This window comes from Sorex araneus, chromosome 6 (assembly GCF_027595985.1).
Source record: "Sorex araneus isolate mSorAra2 chromosome 6, mSorAra2.pri, whole genome shotgun sequence".
NCBI lineage: Eukaryota > Metazoa > Chordata > Mammalia > Eulipotyphla > Soricidae > Sorex > Sorex araneus.
This window is the reverse complement of record NC_073307.1, coordinates 19,926,818-19,950,225: the sequence shown is the minus strand read 5'-3', so window position 1 is coordinate 19,950,225 and position 23,408 is coordinate 19,926,818. Positions and strand designations below refer to the sequence as shown.

Here is a 23,408-nt window from a genome sequence, read left to right as displayed (position 1 = left end):
AACTCAAAAAGATATATGCACATCTGTATTCATTACAGTACTCTTTACCATAGGCAAGATATGGAAACAACTCAGTTCCCTGACATGTACATAATGAAATACTAGTCATCAGTAAGAAAAAATTAAATCTTATCTTTTGCAACAATATGGATAGAACTGAAGGGGGTCATGCTAAGTAAAATAAATCAAGGGGATAAAGACAAATATTATTGTAATGGCTATATTGTTGAAGTTCTGTAGTTCTCCATGTTTAATAACTTTTGCAGACCTATCTTTAACAGGCCTTTTGCAGGCCTTCCTCTTAGAAAAATTATAAATGGATAATAAATTTCACTTTAATTCTCCATAAATCTAATGTGTCTGCAGGTTTTGAACATCTGGTGAAAAGACTTGTGTTCTGGAATGACAGTGCTTTGTGTGCATTCTGTATGCAGGGGATCTTTCCTAAAGTGCTGAGAGGAGCTGGAACCAGTTCAGGGCAGCCTAGTGACTAGGGTGCTGTTTAGATAGTGAAAACATGTTTCCACTATATAGGAAGTAACGTGAGGAATGTGTTTCTCTGTTGAGACATTAAAACTATATGATGATATATGTTATTTACAATTAAAAAAGATAATAGTAGAGTAGTGGCCAGGGTGGCTTGAGTAAAAGCACTACATTTTGGGTGGGGGTTGGAGCACTAGACCTGTTGATGTTCAGGACTTACTCCTGGCTTTGTGCTCAGGAAGCACTCCTAGCAGTGTTCAGGGAACCATATAGGGTGCCACACTCGAGTTGATTGTGTGTCAGGAAAGTGCCCTCCCCGACTGTATTGTCTCCCTGATCCCAATAACACATTTACAATAATATCTCCCAAGTACACTCTTAGATGAGGAATTACTGAATATAAGTTATTTAAAACTCAAAATTCATAAAAAGATTCATAATATCAACATTCACCATTTATTACTGAATAAAATTCCATTTTGTATAAATATAACAAAGTTTGTTTATCTACTCTCCTGTTGACGGGTGCCAGGGTATTATCTATTACACCTATATAGCTATATATTAAGCTATTCTGTATAATGTTAAGAATATTTGGGGCTGGAGCGATAACACAGCGGGTAGAGCATTTGCCTTGCACACGGCCGACCCAGGTTCAATTCCCAGCATCCCATATGGTCCCCTAAGCACCGCCAGGAGTAACTCCTGAGTGCAAAGCCAGGAATAACTCCTGTGCATCTCTGGGTGTGACCCCCCCAAAAAAGGAATATTTGGGTATTGAGGGGGAGGGGGACTGAAGTGATAGCACAGTGGGTAGGGCGTTTGCCTTGCACATGGCCAACCCAGGTTCAATTCCCAGCATCCCATATGGCATCCCATATGGTCCCCTGAGTAGAGAGTGAGGAGTAATTCCTGTGCATCGCCGGGTGTGACCCAAAAAGCAAAAAAAAGAAAAAAAGAACATTCTGGGGGCAGAAGATTTTTATTTTTTATTTCTGGTACCACATTGTCCCCTGAGTACTGCCAGGTGTAGTCTTGGAAGTCCCGAACACGGCAGGGGTATTCTGAAATGTCCCCAGAATCACAAGGGCCTGAGAAACACTGCATCCTTGGAGCCTTGTATTATACCATCAGCGCAGTTGGCTGAGAATCACCAGTCTGGTCCCCAGGCCTCCTAAGAACCACCTGGGAGTCTCCCTTGATAAAGCTAAGAATATTCTATATATGACTTTTGTAAAAATACATTACTTAATTTCTCTAGGACTAATATCTAGGAGTAGAGTGACTGGTACATAAGATAGATATGGCTATCACTTTAAGGAAATATGAAAGAGTTTTCCAAAATGTTTGACTAATAAAAAGGTGTGGGGGAGTGAAGGATCAGTGTTTGAGTTTTTATACTCCACAATCAATATATGAGTTCCTGTTGCCCTGTATACTCTTCATGTTGGTGGTGGTTATTGTTTTAACCATTTCATTATGGTTTTAACTTTCTTGTATCACTATTGTGAAGAGCCAATACTACTGTGAATACTATTTTGTGAAGTGTTTGTTCATGGATTTTGCCTATGTTTAACTGGGTAATTTATTATTCTTTTAAAGAGTTGTAGGTGTTCGTTATATATTCTGCATGCAAGTTCATTGTTATTTATTTTTTCTGGCAAGCTAGTTAATTACTGAGAGTGTTCTCCCTATTTATTGCTTGCCTGTCTAGTTTATTAATGGTATTTTTGATGTTTTTCTTGGGGTAGCTGTGAGTTGAAGTTTTTATTTTGATGGAGTTCAGTATGCATTTTTGTTTTTTATGTATTCTCCAAAAGAAATCTTAAAACATTTTCTTCTAGTAGCTTGACTGTTTTAGCATTTATATTTTGAGTCCATTGTGAATTGATCTGATATATAGTGCAAGGTAGGGATTAAAAGATTTTTATCATATTAGTAGTCATTTCATCAGATATCATTTGTCTTACATAGCTCTAACCAAAGTCTTTTTTATCCTGAATTTTAAAAGCTTCTAGATTTTTCTAGTTAATGTTCTTTGATTTATATATTTTACTCCTTAAATTGGCCTAGAATTAATTTACTATTTGATATGTGGTGTATATATAAACTTACAAATACTTCTCTATAATTATTTGAGTTACTATCCTTTTATTTGAGGCTTTTTATAAATACCTTTGTTATATACTAACTTTGCTTTTTGTTTGGGGGCCACACCTGGCAGTGCTTAGGGCTTACTCCTTACTCTTTGCTCAGGGATCACTCCTGGAGGGACTAGGGGGACCATATGGTCCCAGCCACATGCAAGGGAAGTGCTCTGCCCATTGTACTGTCTCTCTGGTCCCTCTATGAACTTCTTAACAACTTCTTTTTATCCCAATTTCTTTTTATCCCAGTTTCTTTTTATCCCTTTTTTGGGGGACCACATGCGGTAGTGTCAGGGGCTGGTTCTGTGCTGAGGAGTGGCAACTGGAGGTGCTTGGGGACCCATATATGGTGCTGGGGGCTCAAACAGGGCTCAGCTTCAAGACAAGGCAAGCACCTTAGTACTGTATTATCTGTCTCTCTAGCCCAAATTCTTAACTATTTATAATTTTAAAAGGTAAGCAAAGAAGAAATTGTCAAAGAAGAAGGAAGGAGGGGAAAGAGGGAGGAGAGGGAGGCAGGAAGGAACTGAATTATAAATGGCTAAGGAGTTTAGAAATGAAAATTGAGATAAGTAACATCTTAAGGCAGGGTTTGTAAACATTATTTGAGGGCTGGGCTTTTTAGCAAGTACTCTTGTGTTTAGGAGTTATGGCAAAGTTTAAACAAAGCTGTTACAAGATATGATCTGAATTATTGAAAAGATAACTTTGCTATTCAGTGAGCTAATTTCTAAGGTTCTAAATGGAAGTAGAACAGATACAAAACGGGCAACACTCTTGGTAATGAATGGTATGGTATTAGATGAAAGGAAGGCAGTTATATATGAATCAACAAATGGATTAGATATACATTTAGAAGAAAGATTACATAAGACAATAACGGAATGGGTAGAATGTAAACTCCGTGAAGGTAGACAGTATTCTGTTGTTGTTGTTGTTGTTGTTGTTCTTCTTCTTCTTCTTCTTCTTCTTCTTCTTCTTCTTCTTCTTCTTTTCTTCTTCTTCTTCTTCTTCTTCTTCTTCTTCTTCTTCTTCTTCTTCTTCTTCTTCTCCTCTTCCTCCTCCTCCTCCTCCTCCTCCTCTTCTTCTTCTTCTTCTTCATCATCATCATCATCATCATCATCTGGAAAGATAATTGCCTGACAAGTGGGAGATCCTTAATTAAAAATTTTTGTTTGTTTTCTGGGTCACACCCAGCAATGTTCAGGGGTTACAGCTGGCTCTGCACTCAGAAATCACTCCTGGCAGTGCTTTGGGGACCATATGGGATGCCCAGGATTGAACCTGGGTCGGCTGTGTGCAAGGCAAACACCCTACCTGCTGTACTATTGCTCTGGCCCCCTCAATTAAATATAGTGACTGAATAAATTCATAGGATTAAAAAAAGAGTGGAGATTAAAAGTCATTCTGTATAAGGAACAGGTTGGACATAACTGTAATATAGTTATGTATATTCTTTAGTTTAACTGAAATGTAAAAGAACAGAGTAGGGTAGATTTCAGAGAATTCAAGAATTTGAAGTGAATTTTGTAAGCATGTTAAATTTGAGATTCTGAGAAGCGTCCAAGTGCAGCTATTGAGAGTGTGGTTGGACATATGGTCACTATTCTTTAACTCTGATTTCTTCTGTTATGGCATCCACTCAGATGGGTTGATCTGTAGTAAACTGAGCATAATGAGTTTTCTGATGGTGCTATACTGGTATATTTTTAGGCTCATGGCAGAGTTATTTTCTTTCTAACTACCCCCCTTACTATTAGAAATGCCCGCCTCCTGGAGAACCATACTGTATCTAATTCATACTAACTCCATTTTTCATACTAATTCTGGTGCTGAGTTACTTTTTGCCTCTGGCACTCTGAATTATAACTTGTCAGGGTGATTTAATTTGTTCTTGCTTAATTTCCTTTCATTTGATTGCAGGTTTTGCTTTGAATTTTTTTTTTGCATTCTTACTACATGTTCAGCTTTGTTTTGCTTTGGTTTATGGGACACACCTGTCAGTGCTGGGCAGGGGCCACCTACTCCCGATGTGGTGCTCGGGGACCATACAGAGCCAGGGATCAAACCCTTTGAGCCAACTCTAAGCCCCACCCCAAGGAAATGTTTTAAGCTGTTTTTCTTTACTGTGTGTTTTTCCCCTTACAAACAGTAAAATTAATAATCTTAGGGATCAGAGATGTATACAAACATAGTAAAATTATTGGATTTTGATACTATGAATACATTTGGAAGATTCTATACCCATTGATACTTTAAACATTCTAGAGAATTATTAGTTGCCATAGTTAAAAGGCTACTAATTTTTTAATTTTTAATTTTATGGTTTTTAATTGAGACAATGTGAAAACAGTTACAAGGCTTTCAGTATCAAGTCTTAGTCATGCAATGATCAAACACCCATCCCTACACCAGTGCACATGATCCACCACCAAGAACCTCAGACACCCTCCCTCCCTCTCCCCCTCTGCCTATGTGGCAGATGATTTTCAATTAACTCTCTCATTGCTATGATAACATTCAACTTTTGACCGAAAACTCACTATTATTATTTGGAGTTTTCCCCCCAACAGTCAGACCTGTCAGAATGGCATCATTAGATCATATGTTTTCTATTGATGATAACAATGAGCATATGATGTTGCACAGTCGTGAAATTGGCCGCCCAGTTTTGGGATTCTGGTATTAAGACCAGAGGTATTTCTGCTAGCGGCCGCTGCATTCCGAGATTGGTTTGTGTGCCTCTGGGATCATGGCTGTTCAGGAGCGAGGGAGTTGTTCGTGGGAGGCCGCTGGGGTCTCATTAGGGCAGGAAGCAGGGCCAGTTCTGTGCCCCCCTCACCGGCCACCATTTTGAGATTCCCCATGCATCCCATCATTGCAAGCTCCTACCTGTCTGTCCAACTGGCACTAAATGGTGGTAGTCGCCATGCTGCCGAGAGGGGAAAAGGATGAGGACAAAACCCTTTCACTCCCAGGACTGCACGGGACCGCAGTTTAGTTCAAAGTCCACGAGTGGAGCTGCCAGCAGCCTCTGGGTTTCTGTGCCTCTGGAGGATACTAATTTTTGTACTATGGATTTTAGCTGATATATATTTGCTGCTGCTTCAATGTGTTAATTCTTTCTCCCCAACAAGAATGTAAACTCATTGATGTCAAGGACTTAATTTTTCCATATTAGTGTTTTGTTTTGTTTTTTGGTCACTCCTGGCAGGGCTCAGGGCTTACTCCTGGCTCTTCTCAAGGATTACTTCCTGGTCAGGTTTGGGGGACCATATGGAGTGCCTGAGATGAAACCTGTATCACTGTTGTAGCACTGCTGTCCTGTTGTTCATTGATTTGCTCGAGCGGGCACCAGTAACATCTTCATTGTGAGACTTGTTGTCACTGTTTTTGGCATATTGAATACACCACGGGTAGCTTGCCAAGCTCTGCCGTGTGGGCAGGATACTCTCAGTAGCTTGCCAGGCTCCCAGGAGGGACGGAGGACTCGAGCCCGGGTCGGCTGCATACAAGGCAAACACCCTACTCGCTGTGCTGTCGCTCCAGTAAGGCACTTAATTTCCATGCTTTCAACTACAATTCCATCCCAGAGCACCACATATGGACCTCCAAACATGGCCAGGAGTGATCCCTCAAGAGAGAGTCAGGAGCAAGCCCTGAGCATCACCGGGTATGGCCCCCAAACCAAAAAATGACATGAAATTAATAAATTAGGAGAGGTAAAAATTTCCAAACTGCTTATTTCAATTAAGCTATCACCACCCTGTCCTCATCCTGTTAGGTGGGTAGTTTTGCAACTGTTAATTACTCCGGTGTATAATCAAGCAGCTCTGCTTTGGCTAAATGCAAGGCAATTGCCCTACCCGCTATACTATCTTTCTGGCCTATATTCTAAACAAATATTTCTTAAATGAGTATAATGTAAACAAGTTAAAGTTAGTAGTATTATTGATAGTAGAACTGTCTCCTCCCCTGGGGTAATAGAAATTTTCTGTTTTGATAGAGGGGTGAATACTACTGTATACACACTTATTGAAACCCACTGTACTTAAGATCTTTGTATTTCAGGGCCAGAGAGATAGCATAGGGTTGAGAGACACATGCTTTGCATATGCAGAACCCTGGCTCAATCCTTTACACACTTGACCCCTCAAGCACTACCAGGAATAGCCTTGGAGGTTCGTGAGCAACATCAGGAGGGTCCCGTTGAGAACTGCTTGGAAAAAAATTTTAAAGACATTTTAACTGTATTGACTACTCCAGTTTGAAAATACATTTTTTGTGGATGAGAGAGATAATATGAGTTGATGTGCTTGCCCTGCATGTTGTTGATCCAGCTTGATCCCTGACATCATATGATCCCCTGAGCATCTCCAGGAGTGATCCCTGAGCACAGAGTCAGAAGTAAGCCTGAGCATAACCTGGTGTAGCCCAACCCCACCTAAATAAATAAAATATTAAGTAAATTTTTAAAAATCAGATTTTTCTCTTCTAACATTACCTCCAGACTCATCCCTGGAAGGAAACTAAAAGTTCTACCATCGTCAATACAATTGGCTTTAACTTAAAATGTTTATTGTTTGTGAAAATCTAATTATGTGTACTTTCAGGAAATTTATACATATATGCAAACGAACATGTATTTATTTTGTCACAACAGGGATAATCCTATATAGATACTGTTATGCAACTTGCTTTCCCATAACTACTATTATATCTTGAGAACACTTTTCAATTTGAGTTCCTATAGGTCTGTCATCCTTGACCAGACCAAAAAGTGATTTTCTTTTATTTATCTTATGTTAGGAAAGGAAACTAAAAATCCAGATGATGTAAAGGAGGATAAATTGTTTCATTCTTTAAAAAAAAATTCTTTTTTGTTTGTTTGTTTTTGAGCCACAGCCATTGGTCCTCAGGGGTTATTCCTGACTCTGCACTCAGGAATCACTCCTGGCTGGCTAGGGGGACTATATGGGATGTGGGAGACTGAATCAGAATCAGCCATGTGCAAGGCAAGTACCCTACTTGCTGTATTGTCTCTCCAGCCCCAAATTATTTCATCCTTATCTTTGTCTACTCTTATACCATCTCTTTTTTACTTCCTTACAACCTGTATTGACATCATTTTGACATTTTTGACATTTTAACATTGACATCATGTGTAGAATGAATTCTCAGAAGTGGGAATTCTGAGTGAAAGAGCAGGCACCTATGTAATTTGATCAGTACTTTCAAAACAAGTCTTTTTGCAGGAGGAGTTCACTCACAACAGGATTCAGGGCTTACTCCCAGCTCAGTGCTCAGGCATCACTCCTGGAGGTGAGTGAGTGGCCATATGCAGTGCTAAGTATTAAACTTGGGTCAGCTTTGTTCTCCTTGGCCTAACAAGTTTTACTTTTAACTGTTTTTTTACTGGGCGGCAGGGTGGTTTGGGGGGGTGGGTGTTGGTCACACCCAGTAGCGCTCAGGACTTACTCCTGGCTCTGATCTCGGGGATTGTTATTGGCAGGGCTTGTGGGAGACCATATGGGGTGCCAGAGATCAAACCCGGGTTGGCTGAATGCAAGGAAAGCATCCTACCCCCTCTACTGTCTCTCCAACCCCAGCCCTTATTTTCAACTTCCTACTTTGGAAAAGATTTCAGAATTACAGAAAAGTTGTAAGAATTGTACAAAGTACAATGTAATCTTCACTCAAATTCACCTATTATTAATATCTTATATTTTGCTCTATGTCTTTTATCTCTTTCATTATCTTTATCACTCATGATCCCTACATATGTGTATCTATATTTATGTAAATATACATATGTTATCATTTTTAATGTTCCACTTGAGAATAATTTCTAGATAGCATGTCTACTTATTTATAAACACTTCATTATGTCACTTCAAAAATAGGAGCAGTCATGTACATAAAATTTTCAGTAATGAAGAGCAGAAAGTTTAGCACTGATACAATATGACTATCTATAGCCCACATTCAAATCTTGTCACTTTTTTTTTTTTGCTTTTTGGGTCACACCTGGCAATGCACAGGGGTTACTCCTGGCTCTGCACTCAGTAATTACTCCTGGCGGTGCTCAGGGGACCATATGGGATGCTGGGAATCAAACCCGGGTCGGCCGTGTGCAAGACAAACACCCTACCCGCTGTGCTATTGCTCCAGCCCCAAATCTTGTCATTATTTATTATCTTTTCCTAGCCCAGATCACATAAAACTTTTAAGTCTCTTTAATCTAGTTTAATTTAAAAGTTACTTGGCTTTTGTGTATGTGTACATATATACACACACATAACATTAATTTTACTTATTATGTTGTGTGTAGGTGGGTCAGAGGCTCAAACTTGTTGACATGCCTAGGGACACATGTAGGAGATCCAGATTGTACCTGGATGGAGATCATACTGTGCAATGTGGGGTAGTGCTGGGCATCAAACTTGGGACCTTACTTTATACGTGCTTTCCTACTTTCTCCCAAGTAATGCGCGGGGGTACCAGGGCCCTCTAGGCAATTTGCAGCCAACTGTGAGGGCCTAAGGTTGCAGTGCAGTTCAGACCCTGCAGTGGCAGAGATTACTCGGGCTACCCAAGTTGCCTGGATACCTCTAGGGTACCCAGAGATTACCCAGGCTACTCAAGGTTGCCTGGATACCTCTACGGTCACAGTTGGGGCTTTTTGGGCTACCTCCGGCAGTACTCTGGGAGACTGCGATTCTACTTAACCAAGGTTGGCCACATGCAAGGAATGCACTTAACCATGAACTATCTCTCTGACTCCCTAACATTGATAATTTTAAAAAAAACTGTAAGTCAGGCCAAGAGAGATATCTCAGTGGGTTGGAACAACAAGCTATTTGGAACACAAGAGTTCAATCTCTGGCAATGTTCAGAGTGCAAATCCCTAAGCACCACCAGGAGCAACCCCCCAAGCACAGAGCTGGGAACAGTACCCAGGATCTACTAGGTATGGCTAAACAAAGACTATAAGCCATTTATTTCTGTAGACCACCCTTAATTTTGGTTTATTTCATGCTTTCTCATGATTCTCTTCTTTTTTCTCCCCTTCCTCCCCTTTTTTGTCATTGTTGCCACTTGTTTGCGACACTAAGACATATTGGGCAGCAATGGGATCAGAAGCTCCATTTCATGCCATCAAGTCAGGTTCTCTACCACTGAATCACCTCCAGCCCTGTGATTCCATTTAAATGAGACATTATCTGATAATATGTTACTTATTCATTGGTATGTAACAAGTTACTGCAAAATTTAGTAGCTTAAAGCAACAAACCAAAAATTTATTATCTTACACATTTCTGGATCAGGAATCTGCACATAGCTTTGCTGAGTGCTTCTGCCTCAAGGTTTTTTGTAGTCAAGGAATGTCTGAAGGCTCAACTCTGGGAGGACCCATTTCTAATCTCTTTTGCATAGTTATTTAGAAATTCTTCGGGTTGTTGGAATGAAGGTCCCAGCTCTAACTGGCACTTAACTGGCAGTCAGCTTCAGTTTCTTTCTAGGTGGAACCTCTCATAGGAAAGTTCAAAATAGGGCATCTGGGAGCAAGTAATGCAAGAATCAGAGAAAGTAAACAATCTGAAGGACACAAACTTTGTGTAAACCAAATTTTGAAAGTAACATATCCTCCCTTTTGTTGCATTTAATTCATTAGAAAGTTTGTATAGCCAATACCCAAAGCAAGTATTAATTGAATAATTTAATAAAATAAGTTAATTGAATAATTTCATAAAGTAAGAATTTCACTGTTATCCCTCTAGTTCATAAATTACTTTGCAACTAATGGATGTGACCTATGATCAGTGATTGATCTATACTGTACCTGTACTGTGCCCATGCTATTTTACTCATGCATAGACACAGAGGATATAGTTGCATTGCCTTCTGTTCTCCCAGTGATAAACTACCTGACATTGTTTAAAATGTAGAAAGATGGGGCCGGAGCAATAGTACAGGGGTTAAAGTGCTTGTCTTTTTTTTTTTTCTTGCTTTTTGAGTCACACCTGGTGATGCACAGGGGTTACTCCTGGCAATGCTCAGGGGACCATATGGGATGCTGGGAATCGAACCCAGGTCGACCGAGTGCAAGGCAAACGCCCTACCCGCTGTACTATCGCTCCAGCCCCCTAAAGTGCTTGTCTTGCACTCAGCCAACTGTGGCTTGGTTCCTGGCACAAATATGGCCTCCCAAGCATTTCCAGGAATGACCTCTGAGGGCAGAGCCTGAGTACTGCCAGCCATTGCCCAGATTCCTACACCTCAAGTGTTCTGACCAGATGAAAGTGCAGCCAAGAGAGACTGGAACAATAGTATAGCAAGTAGGGCTCCTGCCTTGCACATAGCCAACCTGTGTTCAATCCCTGGCATCCCATATGGTTCCCTGAGCACCCAGGAATGATTCCTAAACTCAGAACCAGGAGTAAGCTCTGAGAATCACCAGGTGTTACCTAAAAAAACAAAAAAGGAACAAAAAATAAAATAAATAGTGATCATATTATCAGGGAAGTGATCAACATTATCAAATTGAACATAAATGGAGCTACAGCTTGACCATGATAATACTCATCTTCTGATCTCAAGATCTCTAGACATGCTGCTAAAGGAGCTCAGTGAAGGTGGACGTATGACAAAAGTGAGGAAAGTAGTTGTGACAAAAGGATAAAGATTTGCTGAGGGTAAGAGGGGGTAGGGAAATACCACCAGGAAAAAACTTCATATTAAAGAAATTCTCAGATATACGTGGTAACACTGAAAACTCAGAGGATACATAAAATATTGGAAGTTGATCCAACTCAGGACAGTTTGCCAAGATATAGAAAAGAGACTTGTCCTGCATTTTAAGTTATAGGTTGAGGAAGAAGCCAAATCTTTTCAGTTATCTTTTTTTTTTATAGAGAAATGAAAATGTGTCATTACCAGTGGTTCTAATGTTTTTTTTTTTTAAATGTGAGTCTGAAGAGTTGAATCTCGTAATAGGTTTTCAGATCAGCTCTGTATTTACATGAAAGACCAGTCCACTATTGCTCTGTAACTAAGTTTTGGCTGTGTTCCAACACTTTATTTTTTTTATTTTTTATTTTTTTGCTTTTTGGGTCACACCCGGCAATGCACAGGGGTCATTCCTGGCTCATGCACTCAGTAATTACCCCTGGCGGCGCTCAGGGGGACCATATAGAATGCTGGGATTCGAACCCGGGTCGGCCGCGTGCAAGGCAAACGCCCTACCCGCTGTGCTATCTCTCCAGCCCCTGGTTCTAATGTTTTAAATAACAATGTGCTAAATATTAATTTTACTATTATTTTGCTTATCTATAAGAGTTGTTTTTATTAAAAAATAAAAAGTTACCAATCACAACTTCCCCTGTAGATAATTAAGATAACTTTACACAGTTTCACTATGCCTGGTAAATTTTACATACTTGCATTACCACTGGCTGTATATACTCTTTTGCACTTTTTAAAACTTTTAAATAAGTTTTACAGCAATTTAACTTATACACAATAAAAAGTATTTTTAAAATAATATAGATCAAAGAACTTTCTTCAAATATTTATATTTGTGTACATGACTGCTATAATAAAAATACAGAACATTTTATAACCTCCTAAGTTCTCTCATTTTCCTACAAAAGCAATTCCCTACATCCCAGGCTTCAGGCAATTACAGATTTACTTCTTGTCTGTAGCACTGTACTGTAGCACTGTCATCCCGTTGTTCATCGATTTGATAGCTATTCCTTGTCACTATAATTAATTTTGCCTCTTCCAGAAATTCATCTAAATGGAATCTTACAAAATGTACTACTATATGTCTCCCCTTCTCTTGATCAATATATTAAAGTTTTTTCTTATTGCATGTGTCACTTTGTTTCACATTACTGTTTATTTTTTATTGTTGATAAGTATCACATATAGATGTATTGCAATTTATTTATTATTCTGTTGATGGACATTTGGGCTGTTCCCAGTTTGGTATTATTTTGGGGGAAGAGGAGGTCACACCTGACAGTTCTCAGGGCTTACTCCTGATTCTATACTCAGAAATCACTCCTGAAAGGCTTGGAGGATCAGGGATTAGGATAGGGAACTGGGGATTGAACTCAGGTGGGCAAATGCCTTATGTATTATCAGTCTGACCTTTATCACTCTGGCCCCTATCATTTTTATCATCTTAAATGCAAAATGGTTTTATACATATTGTGAAATGAATATAATCGTGCTTTCAATTGTTTTCCTGTTGAAAAGATATTGAACATCTTCTTGTGCACTTACTGGCTATTTGTATAGCTTGTTAAAGCATGTATTCTACTCTTTTATTATTTTTGATTTTTTTCTTAAAATTGAATTATGGGAATTTGAGAAAATATATTCTGAATATGAAGATGTTTTGATTTTGTTATTTTTTGTTTGTTTGAAGGCCACATCTGACAGTGCTCATTGATTACTCTTGGCATGAATTTTGGGGGATCAACCCCAGCCTTTCTTATTTGCATATGCTTACCCCATCAAACATTTTTTCTGGTCACTGAATGTTAGAATTTTGTTTTTAATCATATATATGTTTTGTTAAAAAAATATTCAGGATTTGAGTTCTTTATCTTATAAATGTCTATCTTAAATGCTGATTTGACTTTAACTTTACTTACCAGTGTTTTTGTTTGCTTGCTTGTTGTTTTAGTGTCACATCCAGCAGTGCTCAGAGGCTACTCCTTGCTCTTTGCTTTGGGATGACTCCCAGAGATAGCATGCAATGCTGTGTATCAGACATGAGACTCCTTCATGCAAAGCATGCACTCAGCGTTTTGCTCTATCTCTCCACCACCACCAGTGTTTTTTGAAGAGCAAAAATTAAAATTTTGATATAGCCTAATTTAATGTTTTTCTTTTTATAATTTGTACTACTTATCTCATATTTTAAAAGTCTTTCCCTATTAGAATGCAGATGGAATAGAGAAGGGATCACTAAGAAAATGATGTCTGGAGGAACCAGTTGGGATGGGAGATGCGTGCTGAAAGTAGATAATGGACCAAACATGATGACCTCTCAGTGTCTGTTGCAAGCTATAATGCCCAAAAGTAGAGAGAGAGTATGGGGAATATTGCCTGCCATAGAGGCAGGGAGAGGGTGGGGAAGGGGGGTATGCCCGGGATACTGGTGGTGGGGAATGTGCACTGGTGGAGGGATCTGTAACCCAAACATGAAAGCTTGTAACTATCTCACGGTGATTCAACAAAATTTTAAAAATTAAAAAAAAAGTCTTTCCCTATTACAATATTTTGATGACTTTATTCTTTTTTGTGGGGGGGTTGGGTTTGGGGGCCACACCCAGCAATGCTCAGGGACTATGCCTGGCTCTGTGCTTAGGAGTCGTGTAGGTAATGCTGAGGGAACATGTAGCCCTTCCCATTTCAGCTTTCTGAAAGGCAGCAAATGCCTTAACTCCTGTACTGCCTTTCAGGCCCCCTTATTTCTTTTTTTCTTTTTGGGTCACACCTGGCGATGCACAGTGGTTACTCCTGGCTCTGCACTCAGGAATTACCCCTGACGGTGCTCAGAGGACCATATGGGATGCTGGGAATCAAACCTGGGTCGGCCTCGTGCAAGGCAAATGCCCTACCCGCTGTGCTATCACTCCAGCCCCACAGGCCCCCTTATTTTTATATTTTCTTCTAGAAATTTCATAGTTTTACCACTTAAAATTTGGTATATGATGGCTAGACATGGACAATATTATGCTGAGTGAGATGAATCAGAGGGAGAGGAACAGTCATAGAATGGTTGCACTCATTTGCAGAATATAAAAAACAGTATGAGAATAATACCCAAAGACAATAGAAACAAGGGTCAGGAGGACTGGTCCTTGAGAGGAATCTTGCCACAAAGGGTGGTTGGAGGGAATGCAGCTAGGACAGGGAAGGGACCACTATGACAATGATAGTGGGAAATGATCACTCTGGACAAGAACTGAGAGGTAAAGTGACATGCATGATACCTTCTCAGTAACAGTATTGCAAACCAAAGTACATAAAAGAAAAAAGGAAAAGAGAGACAGAAAAAAAGACAGACAGGAGAAAGAGACAGAGACAGAGAGACAAAGAGAAAGAAGAAAGTGTCTGCCATAACACCCAAAAGGAGAGAGAGAACAAAATGGAATACCCTGCCACAAGGCGGGGTGGGGGAGGGACAGGATTGGAGGGTGGGAGGGATACTGGGTTCATTGGTGGTGGAGAATGGACACTGGTGGAGGGATGGGTTCTCGAAAATTGTATGAGGGAAACACAAGCACGAAAGTGGGTAAATTTGTAACTGTACCCTCACGGTGACTCACTAATTAAAAAAATAAAAATAAAATAAAAAGAACAGTCAAGTAAAAAAAAAAAGAAAGAAAGTGTCTGCCATAGAGACAGGCTGGGGCACGGAGGGAAACTGGGGATATTGGCAATGGGAAATGTACATTGGTGTTGGAACATTGTATGACTGAAATTCAATCATGAACAACTTTATAACTGTGATTCTCATGACAATTCAGGAAAAAAATAATTTAAAAAATTTTAATTTGGTATATGAAGGGGGCACTTACCTTACACACATTGACCCAGTTCAATCCCTGGCATCACGTGGAGTGACCCCTGTGTGCAGAGCCGAGTACTCCGTGAGCACTTCCAGGTATAGCCCAAAATTTCAATAAATAAATTTATTTAAATTTTTATATTTTACTTGATATAAAAAATCAAATGAGGTTGATTTTTATGTTCAGGCTTTTTATTTTGTTATTCTGAAATTACTTATTTTATTTTTCTTGTAAATTACTTGGGTTTTTAAATTTTTAATTATTTTCTTATCATTCGAGGCACTGTGATTTATAATATTGTTAGTGGTTTTCTGTGTACATAATTTCAACACCACACCCATCACCAGTCTGCCCACCTCCATTCCCCATGGGTTTTAATGCCCCTCCCTTTCCTTGGAATTTTTATATAGACAATCATGTCATCTATAAATAGGGACATTAATTACTCCTTTAAATCTTTAATCATAAATTAGTCATGTGCTTTTTCTGCATCAGTATATTTAATCATGTGATATTCTTCTTTAGCACTGTAGCACTGTCTTCCCATTGTTCATCGATTTGCTTGAGTGGGCACCAGTAACATAGTAACATCTCCATTGTGAGACTTGTTACTGTTTTTGGCATATCAAATACACCATGGGTAGCTTGCTAGGATCTGCTGTGTGGGCGGGATACTCTCGGTAGCTTGCTGGGCTCTCCAAGAGGAACGGAGAAATCGAACCTGGGTCGGCTGCATGCAAGGCAAATGCCCTACTCCCTGTGCTATTGCTCCGCTTTCTATTCTTCTTTAGTCTGTTGAAATAGTGAAAAGTTAATTTAACTTATTTTCAGTGTCAGGGAGTGAACGTAGGGCCCCATGCCATTGTGCCACATTCCCTGTTTGAATACAGCTCTAAACATTTTAGGCTTAACATTGGTTTGTCCTTTCTCCCTTGCCACTGGGAGCTTAGGTTTATCGGGGTACACCCATCACAGTGCTCCTGAGACACTCCCATTCCTTTGTTTATTTGTAACCTCTTTCTTTGTTCTCTGCTTCCCCAACGGTCAATCACCTGAATCCCCTAATCAGACTCTGTTACTTGTAAGATCAGATCCTTCTAAGGACACTGGACTTGTATTCATAAGTGAAATATTGACTTTCTTTTCTCATTATGTCCTTTTACTTCAGAGCAATGTCCTTTTTGTATAGACACAGGAAGACAGTTATGCTATGCTCTTGTAACTTGGAAGTTAATTGACTCCAAATAATATTCACTCCTGGGCATCTGTTTTCTCGACTTAAGACTGAGCTGCCCTTACTTCCTAGTGATGTTGGTGGGCCCCACGGGCGACTTACGTGAAGCAGGGAGGAGAAAGATGGTCACTTTCTCCCCAGTCTCTACCACCTGGGACCCAGGGTTACTGGGTTCTTGTCTCGCTCTCGGAAAAGAATTTTAGGGGTAGACAAGCAGTGAAGTAAACAGATTTTATTTAGAGGCTTTTAGAGGGAAGGAGGAAGGGATAAGTGGAAGAGAGAATAGTAAGAGTAACACGCTCAAGAGAGAACGCAGGCTTCTCTGAGGATGGAGAGAGCTCTACACACATCCTAGCACTAGACACGAAAGCATGAAAGTACACATCTCAAGAGGGGAGATGCGGGCAATACATGTGCTTGGGTACACATGTGCTCGGCCACATGGGCACAAGCAGCACATGGGCTCAGGCAGCATATGCGCGCCCTTCCTATGTTCAAGGTGTCTTTTGTAGGGTTTCTTCAACCTGCCCCCACGTGGGGCTTCTTCCCAGGTAAAGTCCGTTGCTAAGGAGGTTACCAGGGAGGTTGGGAGTGGTGACGGTCTTCTTTAGGCTGGATTATATTCTAATCAGATTAAGGGAGAGGTCAGGGAATTCGAGGAACTTCATGGGGAGGGGTCCAACCTCCTCAGGGTCTGCTGAAGGTCTTATCAGGTCTGTTTTCTGTATCCACAGGGTGGGTCAGTCTCAGGATTCTCCTTCCCGGAGACTTTAATAATCTAAATTTCATTGCCAAGGGCCTTTCCCTATCTACCTGCCTACATCATTAGCACCCCAAAGCAGGGTCCCAACAAGGGACTGGATGGACCCAGGGCAAGCTGTGAGCTACCCTAGCATCAAAATGGGCCAGGCCAAAGCACCATAATACTTAACTATAAGTTAAGAGCATGATCATGGACAAATTCTGTTATGATCCAAAAAGTAACAACTAGATTAGGACTCTGCTAGGATTAGGAAAGACTAATCTGGCTGAGAACTGTAGTCTGAGATCTATAGCAAGATGCCCCCAGGAGAGCCATCCTATAAGCTTAATGTATCTCTTACTGTGTTCATACAAAATGACTAATATTATGTTTATATGTTTGTTGGACTAAAGAAAGGAGAAACACACCCATAGATGTTATTTGGCTCCTGGGAGGGTTGTCCTGCTGAATAAGAGTTTGTCCTAGAAGAAGGATTTGTCCTGAGGGAAGGATTTTACTTTTGTTGATTGTATGACCACACCATGTGTAATTGTTACTCCAACCCCTCCATGATTTGGGATATAACTAAGGCTGTGAGAGTGGGCAGGGGGTTGAGGAAGAGGAATGGAGATGAGATTGGAATAAACTGCAACTGACACCAACCAGCCTGACCCTCGTTTCCTCCTTCATCCACCCACTGCCATTGGCCTTCCCCGGAGTAGGAGAAGCAGTGCAAGATCATCAAAGGCAGGTGGTGAGAGAAAGCTGTGGGCTTCGTATTCATTTTTTGAATACACAATTTCCAGCCTAATTTTCAAATATTAAACTAGACTCGAATCCCTGGAAAAAACTCCAAGTCAGGCTAGGGATGTAGCTCAGCAATAGATCACTTGCTTTACCTACATGAGAGCATAGTATAGAATTTTTAATATACTTATTGACTATTTATTGATACAATATTGGCATATTATTAAGGATAATTATGTCTATATTCAGGAGGGATAGTGGTCTGTTCTTTTCTAGTTGTGGTATCAGAATAATACTAGTTTCATAAAATAAATTGGAACGTGTTTCTCCTCTTCTATTTCCTGGAAGACGTTGTATAAGTCATGTTAATTCTTCCTTAAAAATTAGGTGTGAGAGAGATAGTACAGGGGTTAAGGCACTTGCCTGCACACTGCACACAGCTAACCCTGGTCCAATCCCTGCTGCAGCATATGGTCTCCTGAGCACCACCAGGAGTCATTCATGCACACGGAGCCAGGAGTAAGTTGAGTATCCCCAGATATGGTTCCAAAAACCCCCTCCCCCCAATTATTTTTAAATATAAAATTTTGCAGAGCTCTCATTGAGATCATTTGGTCCTGAAGACTTCTTTTTGTTTTGTTTTGTTTTGTTTGGGGGCCACACCCAGTGGTGCTTAGGGCTTACCTGTGGTTCTATGCTCAGGAATCATTCCTGGAGGGCTCAGGGATCATATGGGTGTCAGGGACTGAATACATGTCAGTGTGTAACAACACAAATATTCTACCCTCTGTACTATGGCTCCAGGCCCTGGGCTTGGAGATTTCTTTCTTTCTTTCTTTCTTTCTTTTTTTTTTTTTTTTTTTTGCTTTTTGGGTCACACCTGGCGATGCACAGGGGTTACTCCTGGCTCTGCACTCAGGAATCACTCCTGGCGGTGCTCAGGGGACCATATGGGATGCTGGGAATCGAACCCAGGTCGGCCGCGTGCAAGGCAAATGCCCTACCCACTGTGCTATCGCTCCAGCCCCAGGGCTTGGAGATTTCTTGCGGAATTTTTATCCTATGGGTTAGGGCTGGGGATGTGGTTCAAGTGTAAAGCACTTGTTTTGTATCTATGACGCCTTTGGACTTATATACAGTACCTCATGCCCATTCCAGCATTGCTGCTGGCAGCTCTGATGGGTCCCAATTACCTCCATGTCTGAGCTCTTTTGGAGTGTTCCCCAAAAGAATAAAAGACTGAAATATACTACTCATTGAATTTCTCTATTAGCTATAGGTTTAGATTACCCATTTCATATTGGGTGTTATGGTAGCTTTCATTTCAGAACAACTGGTTCATTTCATCTAAACTGTCAAGTTTATGTGCATACACTTGTTCTTGATAGTCCCTAAGAATCCTTTTTAAGGGCCTGAAGAGAAAGCATAGCCGGTAGGGTGCTTGCTTTGCATATAGCCAACCTGGGTCCAATCTCTGGCACTCCATGTGGTCCTCCTGGGATCAGGAGTGATCCCAGAGTGCTGAGTCAGAAGTAAGCCCTGAGCACTGCCACGTGTAGCTCAATTGCTAACCCCCCCAATTAAAAGATTACTTTTTTAAAAGTTTATTTTAAACACCATAATTTACAATACTGGGGTTTGTGTGTGTGCGTTTGGCCACACCTGGCTCTTCTCAGGATTTATTCTTGGCTCTGTGTTCCATGATCACTCCTGATGGAGCTCAGGAGACTATATGTGGTACCAGTGCTTGGGTGTGAGTTGGCAACATGCTAAGCAACTGCCATACCCACTGTACCACTTCTCCAGCCCTTCAGGTATACACTACATATTGTACATTAACCCATTTAAGTGTACAGTTAAATTTTTATAAATATGTGCAGTTATATAATAACCATCCTCAGTATTGTTATTGCTATGTCTTCAGGTACAGTTATCTTTTCTTCTTCAATGTAAACTGTTGCCAATCTCATCTAGTGACATTTAATTTTATATACTGTATTGTATTATTCAGTTCTAGAAGTTCTAAGTTATTCTTGCATTTCTCTCATTTCTCTTATCATCATATTTTTCTTTAAATCCTCGAAAACATCTACAATAGCTATTTTAAAGTCTTTGCATGCTAATTCCATCACCTCTGTAATTTCTAGTTATGATTATCTTTCTGGTTTTAGGTCACAATTTGCTGCTATCTGCATGTCTAATGATGTGTATATGGCTATACACATTCTAAATGCTACATTGTTGAGTGTTTAGATTTTATCTTTTTGAAATACTGACATTTGTTTTGGAAGGCAGTTAAATTATTTGTAGATCAGATTGATCTTTTCAAGACTTTCTTTTCAAGTTTTTGTAAGGTGGTTCTGTAGAAACCTTTGTCTTAGGTTAGTTTAGCTCTATGACTAGGTTGTGACTTTTTAAAGATTGCTCTGCATGTTCAGCCAAAGCTCTATTCTGGCTAAATGAAATTCAAATATTTCCCATACCTGTTTGAGCTCTGGGGATTCTTAAGTAAATAGCTCCCTTGAGCTATTAACTATTCTTTACCCAGCTTAAGAGAAGTGTCAGTCTCTGCCTGCTTATATTATTCATCCAAAGACTCAAGAGATTTTTATCCAGATTTCTGGAATTCATTATGTAGTTTCATTCTCTTTGATGTTCTAGCCCATAAATTCTAGCTACCTCAGTCTCCCCAAACTCCATATAACTAAATTCAGCAAGGTCATTCATTGTTATTTTCAGATTTCTCCTCTTCTGCCCCATAATCTGAAAATTACCTGAGACCAAAAAAAAAACCCAAACTCAGAGATCATGGCTCACTTTGTTTTCCTTTCTTCAGTCTTATACTGATTTTTTTTATGTCTGAAAGTATTTTTACTAAGATTTTAATTAATTTTCTAGTTGTCCAAGGCAGTATGACTAGTTCTACAAGGTTAAAGTTTTCACATAGGCATTTAGATTAACAATATATATTGGAAACCATTAATATTAATTTATAGAAATCTGTGTTTTTTATAGCTTCATAAAATTCCATTGTTTATACATATACTTACATACTTATATAAATATATACACACCCCAAGTCTACTCAATAAGTCAACAGTTAACTATTTATATAGTTTCCAATCTTTCTACAGTTACAATGTTTTAATAATAACATGGTACATATATAATTTCATAATTTTTGAATGTATATTTTCAGGGTAAAGATACATAAGTATTTTCATAATTTTTAGTATTTTCAGGAAAAATTACTAAAAATGTGATTGTTAGGTTTCCTTCATAAAGGTTGAACCAGTTTGCCTTCCTATTATTTTTCCATAGTCTGACTTACAAAGCCTGCCAATCTAATCAGTACAAAAGATCTCAAACTCATTTTAATTATAATTGTTCTCATTATTACTAAAGATAATTACCTTTCATAAATTTAAGAGCCAGTATATCTCTTTTAAAAAATTATCTGCTATCTTACCTTACTATATATTTTTAAGTGCTTTGTTTCAAAATTTTCTTCCAAAATTAAAAATAATAATTTTTAATTAAATATATTTTAATTAAATTTAATTTTTAAATTAAATGTATTTTAATTAAATTTAATTTTTTAATTAAATTAAATAAAAATGTGTGTTTTTTTACATTTATTAGGGCCTGAGAGATAGTTCAACAGGCTAAGTGCATGCTTACCTATAGGAAGCCCAGATTTGATCTTCCAAACACACTGGAAACAACCTTCAAGCACAGAGTAGAAGTAGCCCCCACGCACCACCAGGTGTGGCCCCAAAACAAAAATAATTAGTTTAAAAGTTATTTATTTAGTTGGAGATATTAGCCCTTTGTCCAAGATATAAATTACAAATATTTTCTTTCAATATTTCATTTGTTGTACATTTTGTTTATGACTTTGTAACAACTCTTCCCCATGTCTGCTCCAACCTTTCTTTCCCTTGGGCCACACCATAGAACCCAGGGCCCCATATACAAACTTGACCTCCAGCCACCTCTTTGTGCTATCTCCCAGATCCCTCATCTTTATTTTTATATAGCTTAAAAAAATCAGTCTTCTCTTGTGTTGCATTCAGATGTTAAGTCATTGTTAAAAATTCTTGCCTCATACTCATTCTATAGAAAATTTTCTAAGTTTTCTTCTAGTTCTTATATGTACTTTTGGTTTTTTATGTTTAGGTTCCAATGTACAAGGATTGTTGTGTGTACTGAGTCATTTTTTTTCTAAATAACTATTCTGTTGTCCCAGTATTGTGTATTTAAAACTTCATCTTAACCTTTCAGTATCAATATTGCAAAACAATGCCCAGAAGAAGAGAGAGAGAGACAGAGAGAGAGAGAGAGAGAAGAGAAAGAGAGAGAGAGAGAGAGAGAGAGAGAGAGAGAGAGAGAGAGAGAGAAGTAAAGGGGTGGGGAATGATTGGAGGGAACTGGGTATACTGGTACTGGGAAATGTACACTGGTGGAGGAATGGGTGTTAGAAGTAAAAAATATTTTAAAAATAAATTAATAAAAACGTCATCTTGGAGGGGGTGGCACAGGTGCTGGGGGGAGGGGAGAACCAACTTCATTTTAATCCCATAATTTGAAATAGTATCTTTATCATCATGAATTAATTTCCATTTGCCAGAGGTTTTATTAACCAGAAAAACACACTTCTTTATCACTGAAAGTTATCATTACATATTGAAGTGGATTATTTCATTTAATAAAACAAACAGCTCCTCCATACATGGCTACCCATTTGGTGAGAACTGATAACACTTTATAATAAAATAATTTCATGCTGTAAGGAAACTGAACAGATTTTATCTCTCTAAGAAGAATGTAAGTCTCTTGGGAGATTATAATGCAGACAAAATTTAGTAATATTTTGCAGGTAGTTCCTAAATATTTAAAGTTTAGGACATCAAAAAAATAGACTAATGTGACAAGACTAGAAGAGAACAGGACTCAAATGTGAGAAGAGATGTTTTTCCCAAATTTCAGATCTTTAAAATAGTTCCAAAATATTTAGATAATTCTTATTGTTCTGAACTTTTAGTTGATTTATTTTGTGTAGTGCTGGGGATTGAACTCGGGCTTTCTGAATATTAAGTATGTTCTCTACCACTTGAACTATATTCCAGCTCCTAAAAAGAGGCTGGGGGGGATAGCTCAGTGATTAGGGGCGAGGTGTAGGCATGTGTAGGCACCTGAGTTCAATCCCAATACCATGTGCTGCCCCCCTTCCCTGCACTTCTGGGTGTTATCCTGGTGGCCTTCGTGTATTGCTGGGGTTGTTCTGATGGCTCCAGAACTTCCATGCCAGGCTGCACTGCATCCCTAGGCCCAAGGTAGCATCAAACCATCAGCCTGAATGACCACTGGGAGCATCAATGGGAGTGGTGCCAGGGTCCCCCGAGCACTTCCTAGATGGCCCAGAATCAAGAGAAAAACACTTAGTGATTAATTTTCCA

General features: G+C 39.3%; 1 protein-coding gene across 20 annotated transcripts in view; it reads left to right on the top strand.

Moving 5' to 3' along the window:
* Window positions 1-23,408, top strand: part of LOC101549287 (protocadherin gamma-C5) — a 190,173-nt gene that overhangs the window by 124,935 nt on the left and 41,830 nt on the right. The gene's annotated exons all lie outside the window — the stretch shown is intronic.